The sequence below is a fragment of the Manis javanica genome, chromosome 6 (genome assembly GCF_040802235.1).
Source record: "Manis javanica isolate MJ-LG chromosome 6, MJ_LKY, whole genome shotgun sequence".
NCBI classification, from domain to species: domain Eukaryota; kingdom Metazoa; phylum Chordata; class Mammalia; order Pholidota; family Manidae; genus Manis; species Manis javanica.
Window position 1 is genome coordinate 68,127,488 of NC_133161.1, and position 18,851 is coordinate 68,146,338.

The window sequence follows — 18,851 nt, forward strand, 5'->3', positions numbered from 1 at the left end:
CTAAACACTGGTGTGGCCCACAGCTGGTTCTTGTCTGGCTTACTTTTTTAAAGTCCACTTCACACGGGTTCCAACAACACTCATACACCAGACCCCTTCATGTCTGCCTGAGGATCTCCTCTGGAGCTTATTCTCCAGTTCATTATACCTTGGTTGGAAAAAATAAAACTGAAAATTCCCCTCAGTGGTCTACAGGCTCTAAATTCACAGAAAAGAAACATGAGCCATCTAAGTCAGTTTTAAAAATGTAAGATGCCCAAAGAAGAAACAAATGCTTGAAAATATTCTCTGGTTAGGATGATGCATGCTCTACATCATTGTCAGGATAAACATCAGTGAGGAAACCAATTTAAAGCACTGCTAGTGTCATATACGGTTTTGTGTCAGGTAGATATCAGGTGGGATATAGTTTATGTATTTTTCTTTTATATGATGAAAGTTGGACAGTTTGTGCCAAATCAAAACAGTAACAGATATCCAGAAACAGGTGCAGTGTTAGTGTTTGAACATTTATTAGAAATTGAAGAGTGACTTATGGGGAAATCAATGATTCCAATGTCTAGGGCAACTACTACTTTTTGTCTTCTGGACACTTCATTAAGGGGCGGTGCTTATGTTTTCATATAGTAGGTGCAAAGAATCTGAAATAAATAAAGACATTTAAAATGTGCATTCAGTTTTGGAAAAATGAATTCAACAATGTCTACTGTATAGTTTTTAATTTTTCTAAATGCTTTCTGAATAACTTGCAAATGCAACTCCAATTATACTATAATTACCTACATTTGTAATATAATGTGATACAGTCACCCATATTTCTACCCCCTTCCCTTTTGCCTCCTTGTTTCTGCCTCTCCCTCTCCTCTTAATATTTTCTTCCCTGAGGTTCTCTTTCAGGGATGATGCTAAGCCAAAATGCAGGTTTTTAACAATCAGTAATAAAATACAACCAGGAAGATATCTATACAACAAAAAATAAAGATCTTTAGGTCTTAAATCATTTTAAGCACTTAAATTTATGGGAGAAAATCCAATAATTTTTAAACATAAATTATTTATGTTGCTTTAAATTCACTTTCCATCAATGTGCAAATATAAATCTTTATTCTTCCAGCTGTGAAATCAATGTCTATATCTTTCTTTGTGTTCTGCCTCATTACGTGCTATTTCAAATTTATATTTCTAGGAATCAAATAAACCTACCTGGCGAAAAGAAAGTAAACCACATTTTTAATAAATTACTTCTCTAGATTATTTCCTAGAAACTTATTTCAAAGTTCTTGTTACTGCTCCTTCAAAAAATTGATCCTAATAGGTTTATCTGTCATAGGTCTCCCAAGACTTTAAAAAAAATCACTGTTTTTATTTATATGTAATTAAATATATATACATTGGTACTGTGTGTGTGCCTTTAACCAGCAAATCTGAGCATTTTATTTTGTGCTTAATTATTTTGATTTCTCATGGTTAAATCTTAATATCATTTGACTATTTAGAAGTGAAATCTAAACATTTTGTGTATCTTAGAATACAAATGTCATATTACATATTTCTTCTCTTCCTCCTTATGCTTATTTCATTATAGAGCTTACTTTAAAGAGAATTATGGTTTATATAAAATAACCCAGTGTTCCAGTACTAAAGGACTCTACAAATCAGAAATATGGCACTGAAGTCAAGAGCACAGGCTCTGGAGTTAGGCATATATGGGTTAAAACTAGTTCCTATGATTCACTCACTGTGTGATTCTGTGCAAATTGCTTAGACCCTTTATAGCCTCAATATCTTCATCTGTAAAATGGGCATAATTGTCCTTATTTCTTAAGATTGTAATAAGAATTAAATGAGATAAGGCTTGTAAAAGACTTGGGATAGTGACTGGTACCAGAGAAACATTAAATGAATGCTAGATATTGTTATCATTACGTAGGTGTGCATAGAAAAAAGACTGAAAACTACACAAAAATACTTATGGCAGTTATTTTTGGTGATCAGTTTATGGATTTTTTTTAGTTTATCCTTACTTTCTAACTGCTCTATGATGAAAACACATTATGTGTTCCAACAAGCCTGTTAGATACCAGGAATATTCCAGTAACAGCATTAAGTTTATTAAAAAATAATGGAGCGCTTTTTTTTATAAGCTGCTTCCTTTTGAACTCTCTAAATATGCACAAATCTTAACACTTGGCAGCAGTTATGATATAGATTTTAAAACATTAGAAACAATAAGCTGTGGATTGATGAAGTGCTATACATCCTTGCTGGAAGGGGAGTCAGGATAAGACCGGACTAAGGATGAATGCAGATGACTGTGCCCTCTCTTCCTGGATAAGTACTAAGTACCATGCTCATCTCTTCCTGTACACCACTTCCTGCACATACCACTTTGGAGGTTATTGTGCTACTCTGCTTCCACTGAGATGCAATGAGCCATGAAAGAATCCCTCCCCAGGGGTCATATAATAATAGGCTACAGTATTCTCTGGAACTGGAGATATACACAGCCCCTGCCTATCCTCCAGGGAGGTGCCCTTCATACTAGGGATGGGGATAGAGCCACATGGCCAGCGGTGCCCCTGTGACCTCCAGGTCCCTACTCTCCTACATTTATTGACGATTCAGGTGAAATTCTTTGTGGAGGGTATGTTGGATGAGGTCATCAAGAGGATGTGACTGCCGGTTGACCCCAGACCTGGACTTGGGCAATCAGAGGCTCCCTATCTCTTCCCCTGTCCTTGGAATGTAAGTCTGCCCTCTGTTCCCACAGTGAGGGCTGTTTTCAAGGATCCAGGTTTCAAAGAGCATGGTACTGCTGAGACTATCTGGACTGGCTATGTGACTGAACCCCATAAAGGACTCTACATAAACGTTTAGATTTCTGGAGAGCAGGTGCAGAGATCTACTAGTCTTGAGGCTGCCCAAGATAAGCCTTGTATGTAAATTCCCTGGCTTATTAAACCTGCTACCTTTCAATCTGGAGCGGCCTACATCTTTCTTCTATCTCTCCTTGCCTTCTGTGTAGGAGGGGCCAGTTTGCAAACCAACAAGGTAATACAATTCACATTATTGACCAGATGATTTCTAAAAATATGGGCTAACTGTAAAATATAAGTTTAATCCATTTATGGGAAAATAGTGAAAGAAAGAGATCATCTTTCCATTTAAGTTTTAGCATGAAAACCAATTAGCACATAAGAAAGACTTTAATATTTAATGCTCTCTTATAAAAATAAGATCTTAAGTTTCACTTGGACCATTTCTTTGCCTCTTGGGTGTGTCTGCCATATTTTGAAAAACTTCCAAACTGATATTTTGATTGAACTCCTTTTGTAGTGAATGTGTGTGTAAATGTATTCAAATGTTGAATGGTCTGAAGTTGATAAAGGATAATGCATAAATATTTTTAAAAGCTCTGTGTCCATTTGTCATTGGGCTTCAGGGTCATTTTTTGCTTTGCTTTTCTCACTCTGAGTGAAACTTTAATAACAGTAGTGAATAAATTTTTGTTCAAATTACTTTTTTTAATTCTACTTTAAAATTCAAAAAAATTAATTTTTCATCTTTTGTTAGTGAATTATGTTTAAAAGTCTTTTAAAATACTTTTTTCTTATTAAGGGTTTCTTACCATATGTACTAAAGTAATAGAAGATAAAATATCATAAGCTGCCTAAGGCTATTTTATGTCTTTCATTACCTTGATATCCTTGATATTAGATCATCATTTTTTAAGTCAAACTTTCCCCCTCACTAAAGGGTCATGTAGATGGAGATAAATTACTAAACAGTTTAAGTAGTTTCTTAACATTCTAACTTGTCAAATATGAGTAAGGTCATACAAAATCATATTAAATGGGATGATTGACCACCATTAGTAGTCTGAAAACCTTTTTTTTCCCTTTAAGTACAAGAGCTACAAATACAAATAAATATGTATATTGTGAAAAAAATCTTTTGAAACATTTCAGGTCAACATATAAATAAAACTCCAAATTTTAGTTAACAAAGCCAACAAATAAGAACATATTTCATGTTTCATTTCTATGGTGAGTGGAGGAAAGAGAGAGAGAGAAAGTTCCAGAGAAGTTGGAAGTTTGCAAGAAGTCCCAAAGAAATAGAAACAAAGAAAACAAAAGAAAAAGCAGAGATGGGGATTCCGTAAACCATGGTATCAACCCTAGCATGAGATAAAATACTCCTGTCACAGATTATTTCTTTTTATTTTCCCTTTTCTTTTTTTTTAAATTAAGGTATCATTGATATACAATCTTAAGCTCAGGTTTACTACATTCCCCCTATTATCAAGTCCCCACCACATACCCCATCACAGTCACTGTCCATCAGCATAGTAAGATGCTATAGAGTCACTACTTATCTTCTCTGTGCTATACTGCCTTCCCCGTGCCCCCTGTACATTATGTGTGCTAATCGTAATGCCCATTATTCCCCTTCTCCCTCCCTTCCCACTCGCCCTCCCCAGGCCCTTTCCCTTTGGTAGCTGTTAGTCCATTATTTGGTTCTGTGAGTCTGCTGCTGTTTTCTTTTTGGTATCATTGATGTACAGTTACATGAGCAACACTGTGGTTACTAGACACCCTCCATTATCAAGTCCCCACCACATGCCCCATTACAGTCACTATCTATCAGCATAGTAAGATGCTATAGAATCACTGCTTGTCTTCTCTGTGTTGTACTGCCTTCCCTGTGCCCCCCTGCCACATAGTGTGTGCTAATCATAAGGCCCCATTTTCCCCCTTGTCCCTCCCTTCCCACCCATACTCCCCAGTTCCTTTCCTTTTGGTAACTGTTAGTCCATTCCTGGGTTCTGTGAGTCTGCTGCTGTTCTGTTCCTTCAGTTTTTTTCTTTGTTCTTATACTCCACAGATGAGTGAAATCATTTGATACTTGTCTTTCTCCACCTAGGTTATTTCACTGAGCATAATACCCTCTAGTTCCATGCATGTTGTTGCAAATGGTAGGATTTGTTTTTTTATGACTGAATACTATTCCATTGTGTATATGTACCACATCTTCTTTATCCATTCATCTACTGATGGACACTTACTATGCTTCCATTTCATGGCTATTGTAAATAGTGCTGCAATAAACATAGGGGTGCATATGTCTTTTTCAAACTGGGCTCCTGCATTCTTAGGGTAAATTCCTAGGAGTGGAATTCCTAGGTCAAATGGTATTTCTATTTTTAGTTTTTTGAGGAACCTCCATATTTCTTTCCACAATGGTTGAACTAATTTACATTCCCACCAGCAGTGTAGGAGGGTTCCCCTTTTTCCACATCCTCACCAACATTTGTTGTTTGTCTTTTGGATGTTGGCCAGCCTAACTGGTATAAGGTGATAGCTCATTGTGGTTTTAATTTGCATTTCTCTGATGATTAGTGACGTGGACCATCTTTTCATGTGCCTGTTGGCCATCTGAATTTCTTCTTAGGAGAACTATCTGTTCAGATCCTCTGCCCATGTTTTAATCGGGTTATTTGCATTTTGGGTGTTGAGGTGTGTGAGCTCTCTATATTTTGGATGTCAACCCTTTATCAGATCTGTCATTTATGAATATATTCTCCCATACTGTAGGATGCCTTTTTGTTCTATTGATGGTGTCCTTCACTGTACAGAAGCTTTTCTGCTTGATATAGTTCCACTTGTTCATTTTTACTTTTCTTTCCCTTGCCCAGGGAGATATGTTCATGAAGAAGTTGCTCATGTTTATGCCCAAGAGATTTTTGCCTATGTTTTTTTCTGAGAATTTTATGGTTTCATGACTTAATTCAGGTCTTTGATCCATTTCTAATTTACTTTTGTATATGGGGTTACACAATGATACAGTTTCATTCTCTTACATGTAGCTGTCCAGTTTTGCCAACACCAGCTATTGAAGAGGCTGTCATTTCCCCATTGTATGTCCATGCCTCCTTTATCATATACTAATTGACCATATATGCTTGGGTTAATATTTGGACTCTCTATTCTGTTCTACTGGTCTATGGGTCTGTTCTTGTACCAGTACCAAATTATCTTGATTACTGTGGCTTTGTAGTAGAGCTTGAAGGTGGGAAGCGAGATCTCCCCTGCTTTATTCTTCCTTCTCAGGATTGTTTTGGTGATTCAGGGTCTTTTGTGGTTCCATATGAATTTTAGAACTATTTGTTCCAGTTCATTGAAGAATGCTGTTGGTAATTTGATAGGGATTGCATTGAATCTGTATATTGCTTTGGGCAGGATGGCCATTTTGATGATATTAATTCTTCCTAGCCAGGAGTATGGGATGAGTTTCCATTTGTTAGTGACCTCTTTAATTTCTCTTAAGAGTGTCTTGTAGTTTTCAGGGTATAGGTCTTTCACTTCCTTGGTTAGGTTTATTCCTAGGTATTTTATTCTTTTTGATGCAATTGTGAATGGAATTGTTTTCCTGATTTCTCTTTCTGCCAGTTCATCGTTAGTGTATAGGAATGCAACAGATTTCTGTGTATTAACTTTATATCCTGCAACTTTGCTGAATTCAGATATTAGTTCTAGTAGTTTTGGAGTAGAGTCTTTAGGGTTTTTAGGTACAATATCATGATTTCTTCCTTACCAATCTGGATTCCTTGTATTTCTTTGTTTTGTCTGACTGCCGTGGCAAGGACCTCCAATACTATGTTGAATAAAAGTGGGGAGAGTGTGTATCTCTGTCTTGTTCTCAATCTTAGGTGAAAAGCTTTCAGCTTCTCACTGTTAAGTGTGATATTGGCTGTCGTTTGTCATATATGGCCTTTATTATGTTCAGATACTTGCCCTCTATACCCATTTTGTAGAGAGTTTTTATCATGAATGGATGTTGAATTTTGTCAAATGCTCTTTCAGCATCTATGGAGATGATCATGTGGTTTTTGTCATTCTTTTTGTTGATGTGGTGGATGATGTTGATGCATTTTCAATTGTACCATTGTTGCATCCCTGACATGAATCTCACATGATCATGGTGTATGATCCTCTTGATGTATTTTTGAACTCAGTTTGCTAATATTCTGTTGAGTATTTTTGCAGCTATGTTCGTCAGAGATATTGGTCTGTAATTTTCTTTTTTGTGGTATCTTTGCCTGGTTTTGGTATTAGAGTGATGGTGGCTTCATAGAATGAGTTTGCAACTATTCCCTCCTCCTCTATTTTTTAGGAAACTTTAAGGAGAATGGGTATTATGTATTCTCCAAATGTATGATAAAATTCAGTGGTGAATCCATCTGACCCAGGGGTTTTGTTCTTAGGTAGTGTTTTGATTACCTATTCAATTTCGTTGCTGGTAATTGGTCTGTTTAGATTTTCTGTTTCTTTCTTGGTCAGTCTTGGAAGGTTGTATGTTTTTAGAAAGTTGTCCATTTCTTCTAGGTTATCCAGCTTTTAGCATATAGATTTTCTCAGTATTCTCTAATAATTCTTTATATTTCTGTGGTGTTCATTGTGATCTTACTTTTCTCATTTCTGATTCTGTTGATGTGTGTAGATTCTCTTTTTCTCTTAATAAGTCTGGCTAGGGGTTTATCTATTTTGTTTATTTTCTCAAAGAACCAGTTCTTGGTTTCATTGATTTTTTTCTATTGCTTTGTTCTTCTCAATTTTATTCATTTCCTCTCTGATCTTTATTATGTCCCACCTTCTGCTGATTTAGGGCCTCATTTTTTCTTCTTTTGCCAATTTTAATAATTGTGACTTTAGACTATTCATTTGGGATTGCTCTACCTTCTTTAAATAGGCCTGGATTGCTATATACTTTCATCTTAGAACAGCCTTTGCTGTGTCCCACAGAAGTTGAGGCATTGTGCTGTGTTGTTGTCATTTGTCTCTATATATTGCTTGATCTCTGTTTTAATTTGGTCATTGATCCATTGATTACTTAGGAGCATGTTGTTAAGCCTCCATGTGTTTGTGAGCCTTTTTGTTTTCTTTGTACAATGTATTTCTAGTTTTATGCCTTTGTGATCTTTGAAGTTGGTTGGTAGAATTTCAATCTTTTTTAATTTACTGATCTCTTTTTGTGGCCTAGTATGTGGTCTATTCTGGAAAAAATTCCATGTGCACTTGAGAAGAATGTGTATCCTGCTGCTTTTGGGTGTAGAGTTCTGTAGATGTCTGTTAGGTCCATCTTTTCTAGTGTGTTTTTCAGTGCCTCTGTGTCCTTACTTATTTTCTGTCTGGTTGACCTGTCCTTTGGAGTGAGTGGTGTGTTGAAGTCTCCTAAAATGAATACATTGCATTCTATTTCCTCCTTTAATTCTGTTAGTATTTGTTTCACATATGCTGGTGCTCCTGTGTTGGGTGCATATATAGATTTATAATGGTTATATCCTTTTGTTGGATTGAGCCCTTTATCATTATGTAATGTCCTTCTTTATCTCTTGTTACTTTCTTTGTTTTGAAGTGTATTTTATCTGACACTAGTACTGCAGCACCTGCTTTTTTCTCCCTGTTTTTTTTGCATGAAATATCTTTTTCCATCCCTTCACTTTTAGTCTGTGTATGTCTTTGGGTTTGAGCTGAGTCTCTTGTAAGCACCATATAGATGGGTCTTGCTTTTTTATCCATTCTATTACTCTGTGTCTTTTGATTGGTGCATTCAGTCCATTTACATTTAGGGTGATTATCAATAGATACGTACTTATTGCCATTGCTGGCTTTGGATTCATGGTTACCAAAGTTTCAAGGGTAGCTTCTTTACTATCTAACCATCTAACTTTAACTCACTTATTACACTATTATAAACACAGTCTGATGATTCTGTATTCTCTCCCTTCTTTTTCTTCCTCCTCCATTCTCTATATGTTAGGTGTTTTATTCCATACTCTTTTGTGTTTCCCTTGACTGCTTTTGTGGATGGCTGGTTTTATTTTTTGTCTTTAGTTAGTATTTGGTTGGTCTGCTTTCTTTGCTGTGATTTTACTTGCTCTGGTGACATCTGTTTAGCCTTAGGAGTACTTCCATCTAGAGCAGTTCCTTTAACATACTCTGTAGAGGTAGTTTGTGGGAGGCAAATCCCCTCAACTTTTGCATATCTGGAAATTGTTTAATCCCTCCTTCATATTTAAATGATAATCTTGCTGGATACGGTATTCTTGGTTCAAGGCCCTTCTGTTTCATTGCATTAAATATATCATGCCATGCCATTCTCTTCTGGCCTGTAAGATTTCTGTTGAGAAGTCTGATGATAGCTTGATGGGTTTTCCTTTGTAGGTGATCTTTTTTCTCTCTCTCTGGCTGCCTTTAATATCCTGTCCTTGTCTTTGATCTTTGCCATTTTAATTATTATATGTCTTGGTGTTGTTCCCCTTGGGTCTCTTGTGTTGGGAGATCTGTGGGCTTCCATGGTCTAACAGACTATTTCCTTCCCCAGCTTGGGGAAGCTTTCAGCAATTATTTCATCAAAGACACTTTCTATCCCTTTTTCTCTCTCTTCTTCTGGTACCCCTTTTATGAAAATATTCTTCCACTTGGATTGGTCACACAGTTCTCTTAATATTCTTTCATTCCTAGAGATCCTTTTGTCTCTCTCTGGATCAGCTTCTCTGTATTCCTGTTCTCTGTTTTCTAGTCCATTAATAGTCTCTTGCCCCTCACCCAGTCTGCTCTTAAGTCCTTCCATTTTGTTTCATTTCTGTTATCTCCCTCCAGACTTCATCCCTTAGCTCTTGCATATTTCTCTGCAGCTTCATCAGCATGGTTATGACTTTTATTTTGAGTTCTTTTTCAGGAAGATTGGTTATATCTATCTTGCCAGGCACTCTCTCTGGCGTTTGAATAATTTTGGACTGGACTGGGTTCTTCTGACTTTTCGTGATGATAGAAGTGATCACCGGCAAGTGGTGCATGTGTCAGCTGGGAGAACAAAGTCCCTTCGTGCTTGCTGGTCACCTTATCCTTCTCTGCTGCCTGTGCCAGTTACCCGCACACAGGGAGCAGTCCCTGGGTTAATCCCCTGAGCTGCAATGGGTGGGGCAGCCCTCAGGATGGCCTAGGGCACTGCCGGGGGTTGTAGGTGCACAGTGTGTGGTGTCCTGCAAGAACAGCACCCCTTTGTGCTTTCCGGACTTTGTGCCATCTTCCTCTGCCTGTGCCAGGCAGCTGCACACTTGGGTCAGCCTCTGGGTGTGACTCGGTTATCTGTGTGCTGGCAGAAGACTCTGTGTGGTTGCTGTGGGTGGAGCTTCTCCTTGGCTGGTCCCTAGCAATGGTGGGTCAGCCAGTTTACTTGGAGTGCCAGTGGAGGGAATTGCTGTGAAGGACTTCGGAGCTGCATTGCCACCCAGGGGTTAGGGTACCTGATGTTCCTATGATTCCCAGCCTCCTGGGCTGAGTGTGCTGGGACAATTTTGTCTACCTGTTAACCCCTTGTCCGTTTAAGACCTTTAAAGCATTCACTTTTCTTTGGTCCCAGGAGAGCCGGCTGTGGGGACCTGCTTCCCCTCTCTGTCTCGGATTTTACTTTTCTGTATTTCTAATATTCAGTGCACCATGCAATGTGTGTCTGTGCTCCCGGTGCAGATTACTAGGGCTGGTCATTTAGCAGTCCTGTGCTTCCACTCCATCCCCACTCTGATTCTTTTCCTCCTGCCAGTGAGCTGGGGTGGGGGGAGTGCTTGGGTCCCACCGGGTCATGGCTTTGTATCTTACCCTTTTCATGAGATGCTGAGTTCTCACAGATGTAGATGTAACCTGGCTATTATACTCTATATTCTGGCCTTTCTTTTAGGAATAGTTGTCTTTGCTATATTTTCAAAATATATATGGTTTTGGGAGGAGATTTCCACCGCCATCTTGAGCGCCCCCTCTGCTGCTGTTTTGTTCCTTCAGTTTTTGCTTTGTTTTTGTACTCCACAGATGAGTGAAATCATTTGGTACTTGTCTTTCTCCATCTGGCTTATTTCACTGAGCATAATACCTTCTAGCTCCATACATGTTGTTGCAAATGGTGGGATTTGTTTTCTTCTTATGGCTGAATAATATTCCATTGTGTATATGTACCACCTCTTCTTTATCCATTCATCTATTGATGAACACTTAGTACGCTTCCATATCTTGGATACTGTAAGTAGTGCTGCAATAAACACAGGGGTGAATATGTCTTTTTGAATCTGTGATCCTGTTTTCTTATCACCTATTATTTCAAACACTTAAGAACCTTGAATTGATGTTACTTGGCTTACAAACAGTTTTTAAATGTTCCCATCTCCTTTGGAAGGCATGTGGTTTGCTTTTATTTTCAAACATCAAGATTTATTGTTAAAGATTTATTTTGCATTGGAATTCCAGCAATTGTATCCATGTATGAAGGAATAACTTACAGTTGACACATTCACTCATGTCTTAAAAATGTCTTATTCAGTAATTTACTAGATATATAATCTCAGGGGTCCTTTGAATTTCACAGCTCTTTAGATTGTCTTTTCTTTTTCCTATGTGAAATCATAGTCACATTCTTCCATGGCACCCAAAGTCAGAATCAGAACCTTTTTTTAAGTCATTTTCACAAAATCAGGTACAAATTTTTGTCATAGAAATATTCTATCAGGCATAATCTATCGATGAGCATTATTTAAGGCATGGGAAAAAAGTTTGGGAACTAAGTATTTTAATGCCCATTCCCAGATATTTTTAAAACCTTTGGATATCCTGTAAATGAACATGCAGGGTGGCAGGAGAAGAGAGCAAGGGAGGCCTTTTTTATTGCTCATAACATAATCATCAAAGCAATACCAATGTATTTGATGCTTTATGGATATGATCAATCCATAAACTATACCTCAAATGCTGGAGAAATAAGAGGGTATCAAAGGAATAGAGAAAGGCAGTTGGGTTTGGCTTTAATGAATAGCATTTTTACTACTCTTGTCAACATAGGCTCTTTTATTATAATGACTGGTACCCAACAAATATTTTTCAGGTAACTATTATGTGCTGGGCATCAGGGATCCAGCTTCCTGCTATATGCTACATTCTTCCTTATCTTTTACATATCATTTTCGTCATCCCCATGGTTGATGCATGGGAAATCTGGGACTCAGAGAGGTCAAGTAACTTGCTTAAGCTCTTCCAGCTTGTAAAGAGTGAAGCTAGGACCCTAAATCAAGATGTTTGATGCCAGAATCCAAGTGCTGCACTGGCTACACAACCACCATGTATCTTACTTTGGGGTTCTATCCAGTCTGCTAACTGGAGCTTGCACATTAGGATTTGGGCCAAGATATCTACTCAAATAATATTTACTTGACCTTGGGTAAGTTACTTAACTTCCCTGTGCCTCAGGTTCTTCATTTGTAAAATGAGGATATTAGCAATACCTATTTTTTGGAGTAGATCATTGAGAGGACGTGACAAATGGTTGACCTGCAGGTTGGACCCAAGCAATCAAAAGCTCCTCACTGCCTCCCCTGTCCTTGGAAAATACACTCTGACCTCTCTTCTCAGCCAGAGCTGTTGCAAGGACATAGTCTTGAGAGAACCATGTGTTGTTGAGACCTTCTGGACAGAATACATGACTGAACCCAGTTAAACCTCTACATAAACTCTTAAGACTCTGCTGGGCAGTTGTGACGATCTTCTCATCTTGAGGCCACTCAAGATGAGCCTTGTAAGTAAGTTTCCTTGCTTATTAAAGCTGCCACCTCCCAATCCGGAGGGGCTGCCTCTTTCTTCCATCTCTCCTTGCCCTCTGTGTATAGAGGACAGCTTCAGATTTTGCCCAGCAAACTCCTGAGTGCTAACTCACACTACCTCATCAGGTTGCCCTGAGAATTAAATGAGTTAGCATGAATGAAGCATTAGAAAAATGTCACATACATGGTGAGGACTATTATGAAATCTTGTGAACTATTAATTATTTACAATTGTGCTCTTATGGATTTTCAGTTCTCCAGGCATATTTAGTTTTTGTTGGTTTTGCTTTATTTTTTATCCTCTACTTCTGATGTTGGAGGATGGTAAGACAAAATAGTAGCAGCTGTTCAGCTGTGAGTGTTAGAGGAAGAAGGCTACACAAAAAGGCAGTGGAAAAATATAATTACTTCAAGAGATACCAGAAGAAAGAAAAAAATGAATACCCTGTGTCAGAAGGCGGGGTTCTAAAAGCTTCCCTAAAGTAGTTCACACACACGTGCATGTACATCCTGACAATCATCTCTATAGAAATCAAAACCTAGGGAGTTGATGCTACAAACCAGCACATTAAATCCAAGACAATAAATGTGAGGGGTAGGGTGAAATGAGCAGGGATATAATAATACAATCAGGTTTTCAGAGGCTCCCCCACACTCAGTCAGAGCCATTTTCTCTCAGCCACCTGCTCCTGTCTCTGAGGCAACTGTGTTCAGGGCTGTGGTTAGCTGGGCCTCTGGCCTCCCACAACCATGTCTATATGCTTTGTGCAGTCACCCTCCCTCCCCCGTCAATGCCGCCTGCAGCCTGTGCTACACACCGGCCCTTTTAAGGTTGTAATCAGGCACCAATACTGAAGTTTGTCATTCCTACCAATGGTGGTAGTTCTCTGATTGGCCTTACAAATAATATTTATGGACTCTTTGTAGCAGTGGGTGGTAAGGAAGAAAAAAACGTATCAGTTCCTATGACAAATTGCATGAGACTAGTTGTGAATGACTAACCATTACAAAACTGATGGAAAACGTGCTCAGGGTCTCTAGAGTCAGTGTAAACTAAACTTATGAAAAATGACCTCTTAAGGACAGGCTTATTTTAAATTAAAATCCACATTTCTTTTCTCAATTTTTGTGTGATAAGCTTTGACCATTTTTATGGCAAGTTTTGATCTTTCTCTTTAAGATTTCTAAATAGGGGGCTTTCTTTCCTAGGTGGTGGTGGTGGTGGTGTGTGTGTGTGTGTGTGCACACGCCTGCAGGTATGTGCCCGTGGTAGGGGCAGGTAGGAAGATAGTGACACGCTAATGCATATTTCTGAGCAAATTTTTGAGACTTTGGCCAGGTTGCTTCCTCATTGAGGGAACTGCATTTCTTTTATCACTTCCAACAGCAAGGTTATATCATTTGATGGTTCTATGATTTGGTAAGAACTGACCTCATGGTTCATAAAAAAATGTAAGTTAATCATTTAGGTCATTAACTTACAAAATGAAAAATCAGAGAAAAGTAAAAGCCCACCTGCTAAGTCACTCTTCCTTTTACTAAAATCTGGTTTGTAACCTTGGCTAAAGCTTGAGACAGTATAACCAGGCAGTTCCAAAATAAAGTGGTTTAAAGATGATGGAAGCATATTACTCTGACTCTATGTCCCTGAGGTGAGCACTCCAGATGTTGAGCAGCAGGGAGCGCTGTTCCAGGTGCTAGCTCAGAGGATTGGCTGCTTTGTCAGAGCCTCCAGGTCTTCATTTGCATGATGGAAGCAAGGTCACAAGCAATCGGTGTTTAGCTTGCTGGAAGTGGAAAGAGGTTTGCAAGCCCACTGTCTTACGGCCCATATGCTGAGGCAGCACAGGTCACTTCTATGCACATGTCCCTGGGAAGAACTCAATCACATGACCACACTTTGCTCAGTGGAGCTAGGAAATGTGGTCTCTAGTGGAGCCTGCAGGAGCCCAGCCACAAGGGTGATTAGAGTTTGGTATAGACATCCCTGCCTCATCCCCTTTACTTCAATAAAGTCCTAGATATCACTTGTCATATTTTTAAGTATCCAAAAATAAGATCAATAACCTGTGATTAATGATGTAATGCTAATACAGGAAATGGATAAATAGACATTCTCATATACTCTGAAGGATATGCATGTTTATTATCTTTCTGGAAGATATTTTGTAATTAGGAAGTAGAGATGGTACAGTCAATTATTAAACAGCCCTGTTGTTTGATTATCGAGTACAAAGATAAGAGTCCCACAGAGTGTAAAGAAATGTTCTATATTTCAGATTAGAGCCATATCTTCCAACACAAAATGAATCCAGAAGGAGTACAGGGTTTTGGAAGTGTTTTCCTTACTCTGTTCAATTTGTCCTCATGACTGTTTGGTTTTTATGTTCTTTATCCAGGCTGACAAGACTATCTCACATACCAAGCCTTAGTAATCCTTGGGGAGAATCTCTTTGCTCTTATCATCCCCCAATTAGCAATTTTTAATTTTTACCCTTTTGAGCATTTTCCCCAGAATCTGGTTTCTTTAGAAAAGCAGACTGTTAATCATTTGGGTTCATCCAGATCCTCTATGGATGGGGTGAGGCTGGGTGAAGTACTGCAAATGGAGCATACATGAAAAATCCTTTCATCCTGTTTTATTGACTCAGTATAACCCTTGTTCATGGTTTTGCTATAAAAACAAACAAAAACTCCTCTTTTTTAGCTCTAAGTCCTACTCAAGGTTTAGAAATAGGCAAGGGAAGTAGGTGCAGAATGACCTCCATACGGCATCTCCAGCTTACCATGGGTCAGATAAGTTCTTGGCTAGATTTCCTTCTGTCCCCTACAAGGAGCTGTCCTCTGTGTGTGCATGTGTGTGTGTGTGTGTGTGTGTGTGTGTGTGTGTGTGTGTGAACCAACATCCACCTGAACTACCCACCAATTTCCAACATTCCCCACATTTTTCTTTTTTTCTTAGGGCTTTCAGCATCACACTTACTAAGTCCAACAAGCTTACATTTTACCAATTCAGAACTCTAAATCTGTGCAAGAGGTCTGACCTCCACCCCTTGCTGGGATGGTAGCTATACCATCCCTGTCCAAGGTTGAGGATTCCTGCCCCACATCACTCTCACCATGTTCCTCTTTACATTTATCTTCTAACTTCTCACACAGGTGAGAGGGGCTCACCTTTGGCCTCACTGGGAGCTTGCTATTCTGTCATGACTATTGGTGTCAGTGTCTTGAAAGCAGGTGTTCTCTACCCTATCAGCTTCCTCAGGAAGAACCTCGGAATCGACTGTCAATGAAAAATTCATTGAGTCACCTTGAAATAAAGATGGAGTTGAGCCTGGCTAAGGGCTTAAGCCAGGAAACATGAACTCCCACAGGAGGAGAAATGTTTCAAGGAATCCGAGTCATACAAAAGACGTGGTTTAGGTATGTTTAGGTTTTAAATTGGATTTTAATTAATAGATGCATTCTAGAGTTAGAAAGTTTAAGTTTTCAAGGGTGGCCTTTTTGAGACTCCCAGAGTTAATGAACTTTTTGGTGGTTCCTGGTATAGGGGTCATTTTTTCTTTATTTCACAAGACCATGCTTCAGTCTTCATTTGGTAGCATGGACTCTAATTCCTTACCATCAACGGTTCTCTCCTAGCAGTCAGGTGGGCCTACCCATGTCTTGACACTGTTCCTGGGTGACTACGTGCTGGATTTTCAGTGTCATGTAATCTGACAGTGGCAGGCCACCTCTAAACCTCAGGGAGTTTTCTGTTAATTTAGTTGTACATGGGAATGAAACTATTATTCTGTTCCCTTATCATAAATAGAATTTGAAGGGAAGCTGAAGCAACTGTAAGTAATTGAATTGAAAAAGAAACTAGAGAAATAGTTTCTTAGTGACCTTGTTTTCATGAACTAGGAAATATATTTAGGAGTTTGCCTTATTTTTTTCGGATGGAGAGATACTATGTTTTGAAGGTTTTGAGACTTTTTGGATAATGAGATCTAGCCTTAGATTGTTTGATTAACCATAAATTAGAAGACAGTCTAAACTGTTTAAATCCTTTTAAATGTATTGAGATTTATTTTGTGGCCCAGCATATGGCTTATCTTTATAAGTTCCACAATTAATTCTGCAATTGAAAATAATGCACTTTGCTATTGTTGGTTAGAATATAAACTGTCAACTACATTAACTTGGTTGGTAGTATGGTTCAAGCCTTATATATCCTTTTTCTGGATGTAAGGATAAGAGAGACAACTTCCAAGTTCCTATATGTCACAGCTGAAACCAGAATTCTCAGAAAGTTAGATGAAAAACCTATAAAATAAACCCAAGAAAGCATGAGGAAAGAAATAATGAAAATAAGGGCAGAAACTAGTGAGGTTGAAAATAAGCCTCTAATAGTAAAAATCAACAAAAGAAAACGTTGGTTTATTGGAAATGGATATACATCTAATAAGGCTAATCAAGAAAAGAAGGAACACACAAATTTAAGAATATCAGAATTGAAAAGGGCAAATCTCACCAAAGATCATCCAGGCATTAAAAGTAAATAAAAATATATTCAAATTTTATGCCAATAAATGTGAAAATGCAGATGATATGGATATATTTCTACAAAATACCACTTATCAAAACCTACAGAAGAAATGAATACCTAAATAGATCTGTAACAAATAGTCACAATATCTATAATGCAGATTAATATTAAAGAAACTAAGTCATTAACATAAAACCTTCCCAGAAAGAAAACTACAGCCTCTGGTAGATATACAAAGAAGTTCTATTTTTAAGAAGGAAAGTAGGAAATAATAATACCTCATGAACTTTTCCAGTGAAGTTTCCAGTAAAATTATGGAAAAAAGTATATTTGTGAGCTATTGGGCAGCCAGTGGGTTGATAGAGAACAGATATGTGCCAGTGATCTTTGCCCAGCAAATAAATCCCATTTATATAGTCCAAAAGAAAAAAATTAAGAACTGAGAGCACATGAGTCTTTGTAAGAGCTTGAGATTTTATCCCATTATGAAAACTAAAGATTACCAGATGTTTCCTTCCCTACCTGGGATTTTGAATGTGGAGAAAGAAGCATAAAGATACATAGAGAGCTGAAGATAATTCATGGTGGTGAAGTCAGTATGGCTCCCAGACACTGCAGTGAGCTTCCAACAGACTGTTCCTATAGCACAACTATGGGTATATTGTCTGCTTCCTCGTCCTTCTGGAATCCTGCCCTTTATGTGGGCCAAAGTATTTAACTTTGCTGTCAAAACTGTGAGCTCCATAATAGCATTGTAATGAATTCCATTTCTGTTTAGCTTAGCCATAGCACAGAGGTACAGTCATCGTGCAATTCCTTAATACCCTGAGGTGGTGATACTGAGAAAGGACTAACTCTTTCCATAGCCCATTCACGAGACATTGCAGTGCCTTCTAGAAAAACTCATTATTAAGGATTCATTTCTGCCATTCCCAGAGTAGAGTTCTGGCCTTGAGAGAGGACTTATCCTTTCCCCAGTTGAAGACTGCACTGCTTTCTGTCATCTTGAATCTTTCCACTGGGCGCTTTGCCAGAGTTCAGCTCTCATTTGGAATGACTGTGAAAGTTTTCAGTTACTTAATTCATGGCTGCTGATAGATAGTTCAGTCTCCAGGATGCAAGTCCTTTCCATCCCAAATGGCAATAGAGAAGCATCAGAGATTTGAGCTTGGCAATATAATGGAGCATCTACATTACTGTTTCTCAGCCTTGACCAATCATAAAGGCAAAAAGTACAGTTTCTACAGCTGCTATCTACTGCTGCCTATTCATGTCCAGTTTAGCACTGGTTGGAACATTAGTGGTAGTATGATATAGGTCTACACAGTAAAGGTATTGCAATCCATAGAAACCTTAAAACTTAAAGCACCACATCCTTTTTAACATCTAAGAATTTTAATTTATGAGTAGAGAAATCTATTGGTCAGACTGAATCAATCTAGCTAATTCCATGGGTTTCTTACTTGAGGGTACTCCTGTTATAATACCACAGCAAGCCTTCCAAATGGGCATTTATCTAAAATATTATTAGGGTCAAGAAAATTCAATCTATCACATAAATTCTCAGTGTGGCTGACCCCAGGCTTCTTCCCACCTCTCTCTCTCTGAGTGATCCAGAGGCCCTCAATACTTTAAATTTAGCAGTGTTCCCTGGCTGTGGGCTCACCCCCTGTTGAG

At 38.4% G+C, this 18,851-nt stretch overlaps 1 long non-coding RNA gene across 1 annotated transcript in view; it reads right to left on the reverse strand.

The window, feature by feature from the left end:
• Positions 1–295: 295 nt before the first annotated feature.
• Positions 296–18,851, reverse strand: part of LOC118972663 (uncharacterized) — a 117,574-nt gene continuing 99,018 nt past the window's right edge. Inside the window, exon 6 of the long non-coding RNA XR_012132291.1 lies at positions 296–641. This is a non-coding gene — a long non-coding RNA (uncharacterized lncRNA). The remainder of the gene's footprint in view (positions 642–18,851) is intronic.